Source organism: Rhinolophus ferrumequinum, chromosome 6 (genome assembly GCF_004115265.2).
Source record: "Rhinolophus ferrumequinum isolate MPI-CBG mRhiFer1 chromosome 6, mRhiFer1_v1.p, whole genome shotgun sequence".
Classification (NCBI taxonomy): domain Eukaryota; kingdom Metazoa; phylum Chordata; class Mammalia; order Chiroptera; family Rhinolophidae; genus Rhinolophus; species Rhinolophus ferrumequinum.
The window spans coordinates 95,315,438-95,323,163 of record NC_046289.1 but is presented as its reverse complement, the minus strand read 5'-3'; positions in this window follow the sequence as shown (position 1 = coordinate 95,323,163).

Genomic DNA, 7,726 nt, shown 5'->3' with positions numbered 1-7,726 from the left:
AAGAAGGGTACAAGAATCAAAGAATGTCAAAAGAACTGTCAAATCACACAAAGGCAATTTTAAATTTTAAAGGGTCGCCAAAGATCATAGGAACAGCAGTTTGGGACTATATTGTTTGGAACCCTGGGGTTCTGGGGAGGTGCCATGTTGGGTAAGTGGCAGGGGAGCCGGTGGTCATAGCTCTGGCCCCAGCTCACTTTGATGTCAGTCAGAGCAATTCTGTTTTTATTTTCCGTGTTGTTTAATGTCAGGGTTTTACTCATTTTCTTTCAACAATATGTAAGATAAATTATTACAAAGGAAAAAAAAAATCCTGATCTAGTTCAACCCATTTTGCAGATAGAGAAACTGAGGCCCTGAGACGTCCCTCAGCTTGCTGGTGACAAAGTCAGAATCTGTGCCTCATTTCAAGGGGTTGTTTCCACAGGCTGTTTTTCTTCCATTTATTTAATGAGGATATGTGGTTACTGGGGGTTGGTGGGAGCTGGGGGAGGGGGTCCATTATTCACATTGAGATGGCATTGATGCAAGCACCAGGCTTACGGAGTTTTCCATTTCCCATCGTGTTCTCCAGCTGTCAAGAGTCTTCTGGCAGATAAGCAGCCCTTGCATGGCTAATGTATTATTTCCATAACATATTTATTGATTCTAAATATTTGAGGGGGAGGTTTTATTTTCTCCTTGTCTCCTTGTCTTTTCTTTTTGTAACCATGTGACTCTCCACAGTGGTTTACTTAGAGCCGGAGTGTTTCATAAGCCAGAGTGGATTTAAACTTTATCACCCCCCAGTTTTATTGCTTCTGCCGGGGGATAGTGTAAATATTGCTGGGATTGTTAATGTTCCCTCCCTAATGTGAACAGGGAGTAGAGGTCTCTGAACAAATGGTTTGTTGCTAACAGGTTGGAAAATGCAATTTTGAGATCTTTCATTGAAATTAGACAGAACAGCACCTTGCATTTGGATATTGGGGGATATTTCTCAAAGCCTGGTGTACGGGGCATCATCTGTTGCTCCTGACGACATCTCTGTGAAGTAGGAAGAGCCAATGTCCCACTTTACAGAAGGGAAAAGAAAGACTCACTAAGGACAAGTTTGCACACACTGCTGGAACCATAATTAAGGCTTTGACTTCGGGGAAGCTGTGTGGAACAAGCCAACTTTGTGCAACTGCAGTAGGGGCTTCATATCTCCTACTTATTAGAGTCTCTCCAGCCTGGGAGGAGCTGCTATCTTCAGGACACAGATAAGGGGGTTGAAACACATGGAGACTGAGCACCTTCCTGAAGGGGGAAGGTCGAAGCTTCCTAGGCTGGAAAGGGAAGGAGCAGGGCTGGAGCCCTGGGAGTGCCAGGTTTCCCAGCAGTGAATGTTAAATGTAGGGCAATTTGTCACCCATCAGGTTCTCAGGAACACACCAGAGAAGAAATAAAGGCCCCAACCCCCCAAATGCCCCAATGAAAGGGGGCAGGCAAGGTGGAGGAACTCCTTCTCCATCTGCTTGGAAGGGGGAGCTTTCCCATGCCCCAGGCACATGCATGAGGAGACATGACCCAAAATGTGTGGCCCAGCCCAGCCACAGGGGACCCACTGGACGCAGTAGCAGAGAGGATGAGGGGGCCCCCCCACCCTCCAGGCTAAAACAGGCACAGCTTATCCAGCAGGAGACGAGCATTTTGCGCTATGTACTCCTGTTTATCTTTATCATGGTTTGTTGGTCAAGGTAACACCCATTGAGCACCTACTGTGTCCCCCACACACACACCAGCTGCCTCTGCTCACTCAGTTCCCTCTATTATATTTCCCCTTCTGAAGGGTACCCACGATTTTCCTGATCTCTGAATTCTACCCAAACTTAACCTTCCTGTGTCCCATGTCCTTGATACACAGTCCCCTACCAGCAAGTCTGGTAAACGGATTTAAACCAAGTCCTTACTAAAAGGCTGGTAATTGATACATACGTTCCCTCTTCTAGAAAAGAAGTAAAAGCCTCCCGAAGTATTCAAATCCAGAAAGACCTGGGTCGAGTCCTACTTTGTCACTTACTGGCTTTGTGACCTTAAGCAAGTCAGTTAACCTCTCTGAGCCTCAACATTCTCTTCTGTAAAAACCAGAAAACAGGTGAGGGTTCTACTGCATGACTATTAGAAGGCACGATCCCCGTTATTTGCCCTTTCAATGCCTTTGTGGAGAAGACAGGCTAAGGGTGGAGCCCCACCTCTCCTGAAGTATTCCTTTCTTGACGCAGAACTGAAGGCGGCCTCCTGCTTTGCACGCTGGAGCATTCACGACTTGATTCTCCCTGGATTGTCAGCTTTTCCGGGGCAGGAACCATCACCCACAAAATACTAGGAAAGAAATTGTGGGTATTTTTATATTCCCTGGGCTTTCTGCAAAGTTAGCCATGTGAGCTACTGGCTGATTGACTGACTGGATTTGGGCCCTGTCTGGACACCAGAAGAAGGACACTATTTCTAGGCAGGGACCCCTAGAAATAGAGTGACCTTTTAGCTTTATATCTTGAGAAGTACCAATTTAGGCCACTAATCCTCCAAGGCCAGCTCGCATCCCATCCCTTCCAGAACATTCCCCAACGTCCACTTTTGTTTTGGAGCATACATATCTCATTGTTTAGGAAGGATTTATTCTCTTATTTCTATCCATTTAGCTCTCACCCATTCCTTGACTAAACCTGGGTCTGGGCACTCAGCATAGGTCTGCTACTGAAATAATGAAAAGCCTCACTCGAAACAGGGAGAGAAATGCCAGGTCAGTGTCTACAGCACCAGGTGAGGCAGAATTGGTGACCAGCTCAGCCCCTAGGTAAGAATCAGCTATGGTGAGCACACCACCTGTTTTTGTGCATTTGTATAGCAGGAAAGGGGTTAAAAGTGCTTGATAATAGTTGGTTTTCTTAAAGTGGTTAATGGACCCTTTGCAGTGTTGTCTAGAGTTTACTTTCGTTGAATGAATGAATGAATGAATGAATGATTGAATGCCAGTGGATGGTGTCCATGGGATTTTACTTGGCTTTGAAGTCCTAACAGATCTAATCCATGGTGAGTGGTAGAAACAGAAGAGGTGGGGACAGCTTATTCTTGCTGAAGGCAATTGGGTGTCCAATCTGAGGGGAGAGCATAGCTTGAGAGATACAAAGAGATACAGAGTTTTACAGACACGAACTCACACAGAGATGGAGAAACAAAGGCCGAGACTGTGAGAAAAATGAAGGGGTAGAGACAGAGAAATCATAAATCTGAGGAAAGACCCACGAAAAGGAGTGTTGGCCCCAAATGATCAGAGCAAGATGCACATGACCTTGGGAGGTTTTACAGAGGGCATCGGAAGGGAAAACACGGTTCTGCCCTCAGAGACCTTAGAATTTAGCCGGGGGGTGAGATGCTTGCCTCTGTGAAGGCACAGTCTCCACCTACTCTCCGACACATACACACACTCTCACAACGGGCAGAAGAAAGACTTGGCAGCATGAAACAGACCTCTCTGCCCCTTCAGATAAGCCCACGCCTCAAGCCTGATTTCTGCCCCCTCACCCAAGCCTTCTGCAATTCCCGGACTTCCCTTTTTCTGACCACACAACCAAGAGATTACTTATTTTCGTGGTAAATTCTTGTGGGTTGCTTCTCTTCTGGCTAGGCTGCAAGCCCCACGAGCTAGGACCATAGCTCAGCTGTTGATGCACCTTCTGCATCTCTTTGCAAGGGGTTAGTGCACAGGAGGTGGTCAGTATAGACTGATTAAGGAGGGAAAGAGCAGAGCCAGTTGTTTGGAACAGGACCCAGAATCGAAGGGCTAGGTATGAGCAGGTAACCCACTTTCCCTCCAGTTTATGTTTGGGTCGGGGTGGGAGGAAGAAGCAAGTGAGGAGGAAGAGTACACGCAGTGTGGGGACATTTGTCTGTCTCTCCTCTCTGGGGAAACAACTCTCCACATTGTAAGGATCTGTGGTTCAAATGGGCATGTGACACACCTGAGTGTTCATGTGACTGGGCCTGGCCAATTAGAGTTCTCTACCTCTCTGTGCCCAGTGATTGGTTCAGAGCTGGAGCACTAGGCCAATCAGAGGCCTCTCAGAATTTTGCTGGGATCCTGAAGAAAGAGGCTCCTTCCGTCCTCAGGAAGAGCCAGTGATGAGGATGAGTCAAGGCTGTCGGTGACTGATTTTGCCGGTGTGGGGAGTGCCTGCCTGAGAACAAAACCAACACAGAAAAGCAGAGTCGCGAGATGGAGGAAGAGGCTCATTTCTGGTGTCTTGATGGAACCTGTGATTCAACAGTGCTTGGATCCAGCTTGCTTCTGGAATCTCCCAGTTTGATCAGCCAATAAAACCCCTTCCCCGTTTTCTTCCTTCCTTCCTTCCTTCCTTCCTTCCTTCCTTCCTTCCTTCCTTCCTTCCTTCCTTCTTTCCATCCATCCATCCAATTAGGACCAATAATTTGTAACAGAAATTATCCTGACTAACATAGGGAGTGAATAGTCTATGTGATTTACTCAGACCCTAGTTTCAAAAATTAGCCATAAGTACTATGGTGAAAATGGGTGGTATGCTAGCACCTGGAGCAGAAAGGGGCGGGAGGGGCTTCCTTAAACAGAGCAGAGAAGGCCTCTCTGCGTAGCAGAAAGGAGCCAGCCACAAAAGATTTGAAGGCTGGCGTATGAGTCTGAGATCTCAGCCAGGGCAAAAGCTCTGAGGACAGAAGGAGCTTGAGTGATGGAGGCCCAGGATGAAGGCCACCGTGGCTGCAGCCAGATAAGCAAGGGAGAGATTGTCAGAACTAGACAGAGACACAGGGCCTGGAGGGCTGTAAGAAAGAAAATGGACAGTCCAGATTTTATTCCAGGATGGATACCACTAGGGAGCAAAGTGACCTGATCAGCTCTGTTTGCTCTAAGGAGAAAGACCCAGGAGGGAGCAGGGCTAGACGCAGGAAGTCCAGTGAGGAGGCAGAGATAAAGGGTAAATGGGGGCTTGGACTGTGGGAATTGAGAGTGGGATAGAGAGAAGAGGGTGCTTTCTGCATGTAACTTGGAAGGAGAGCCCACAGATGTTACTGGTACACCAGATAGAGGAGGTGAAGGAATGAGAAACGAGATTTCCAGAGATGTTGAAGACTGGGGTAGGAACAAGTCTGGGGCATACGAGTATATGGAACTACCAACGTAAACGGGCTTTGGAAAGTTAAAAGTGCCAAACACTGTCACTAGGCTGTCACGTTCTGGAGGGCAGGCGCTGGGCTCAGCCTGGAGACTAGCTCAGAGAGGGCTAGATGGCTGGGTGGGTGGCTGGGCGGGAAAGTGGCTGAGTGGATGGATTTGGGATGGAGGAGTCCAGAGAAGGGTGGAAGGGGGATGGTTGCATGGATGGGTGGGGATAAGTGGGTGAGCGTTCACATGGGTATGTGCATGGAGGAGCGGCTATGTCCGTTTTGGCTGCAATACCACATCAGTCAGAATCCTTCCCTGCAGGAAGCGAGGAACCTCACCGCCTCCCACCTGGATTGACAGTCTGTCTCAAACAAACACTAACTGCCCAGGAGACTCAGTGGGCACTGATTTAAAAGGGTTTTGGCACTTTTGGCCTGGAGAGAAGTAAGGTAGACACTGGAGCACTACATATCTGTGAGTCTGGAAATCAGAACTACGGCTTCCTACCAGCTGTCACCACTGGGGGATGAGCAGGACAGGTGAAATCTCCTCTAGCCTCGTTCTGGTTCCTCCTGGCCGGTTCTGTGGACTTAACTGGGAGGCCAGCCAGGCTCTTCTCTCACAGGCCCAGGGAGGGAGCAGCTGGCATCCACACTGAGAGTGTCTGTGGACAAGCAAAGGGAAGTACCCCCTCCAATTAAACACCCCAGAAAACTCTGTGCAGACCAAAAGGATGGTTCTACCTGGGCGCCTAAGGGTCTGGATTCCAGCCTCATGCAATTCTCCACTCCTCTATTAGCTTCTATCAGCCACAGCCTTTCTCTGAGCTTTCTGTAAAACTGGATTTAGTACCCTCTAAGATCTTTTACATAGAAATTTTGTGAAACATCAATTTCTTGGTTGTTTTAAGGAATCGTGTTTTTTTAAAAAAAAAACTATTGGAGTCTGATTTACATAGCGTAACATTCAGCCAGTTTCAGTATATAATTCAAGGGTTTTTTAGTAAATTTACAGAATTGTATAATCATCACCACAATCTGGTTTTAGAACATTTTCATCACCCCCAAAAATTCCGTGTGTGTGTTTGCATCCAACCCCCGTTTCCACCCCCAGCCCCAGGCAACCGTTAATCTGCTTTTTGTCCGTGTAGATTTGCCTCTTCTGGACATTTCATATGACTGTGATCTTTTGCACCTGACATCTTTTACTTAGCATAATGTTTCTGAGGTTCTTCCATGTTGTGGTATTTAAAAGAAAACAAACAAACAAAAGAACAATGGAAGTAATTATAAGTCTTTAAACAAGGACATAATCTCACTTTTCTATCTAATGTCCGAACAAATTACAAAATTTGTGTTAGACACACTGGATTTGAATGGGGTTCGTCCCAACTTTCAAGGCTTAAATGTTCAGTGTAAATTTTGGAAAAGTCTGGTTCTTATATATAACACACGTCTGGTTGTCTGGCTAGGTCTTCTTGGGCCAAATGACTGGCCACTTCTGCTTCTCATTCCTTTAAAAATGGTTTGCTCACCGCTTTGCATCTGTTGTCCTCCCTCCAACTCATCGGCAATGGATTGCTTCAACAGCTACAGGATTTTTGTTTGTTTAAAAGTCACATCGCAGCATTTGTCTGGGGACATGTCTAGGATAGAGGCCATTTTTGAGCAAAGGGTGAGCCAAGATACAAACAATTACGGCGATCCGCAGGCCAGCCCTGACACACTGACTGGGAGCATCAGTCTGCCTTTGTCCACGTGTCTTTTCACCCAGTAGTCGTTGGCAACCCGCTGTGTCCCGAGTGTGTACTAGACAGAGGACCCGGAGGTGAATAAAATGGACTTCGCTCTTCGGATTTCCTCAGTGTGTCACCTTGGACAAATTACTACGTAACTTCTCTGGGCCTTGGCTTCACTATCTGTAAACTTGGAAAAGAGTAGTACCTCTCCTTAGAACTTACATACAGAGATGATACCTGCCAAATGCTTAGAACAGTGACTGGTACTGAGCAAGTGCTCAGTAAGTGGCCGCTATATTATTATTATAATTGACATTATGTGGCACACCCTGTCCTCAGACAATTAGTTCTTGACAGTGACGACACAGACCTGCAGTTAAACAATAGTAAAACCATCTGACAAGCGCTAAGTGGGAGTTTGCTCAGCTTACTGTGGGCACACGGAGGAGGGAGTGATGGGCGTCACCTAGCACGGGGTGGGGAAGAGTGGCCACTCAGAGGCACTGTTCCCAACATAAACGTGTCAAGTCTATATTTTGAACAGCTCTGATTACATACCATTCGCATGAAGAGATTAGCATCCAGTTCAACGGTGACTGTCCCCAACATAGACCCTCCACGTCCCACGTGATGAGTTTCATGGCTGCTTGAAACCGGCCCCGCTGCTTCCCGGCTCCACACCTTGGCGTGTGCTGTGATCCCTACCCGTTCTGCCCTAATCCGTATCCCATCTATCCATCTGAATGCTGCTCCTACCTGACCTGTTCCCAGAGTTCTCTCCAACTCCTCCAGCTGACCTGGGCCCTTCCTTCACAAATCTAAGGACT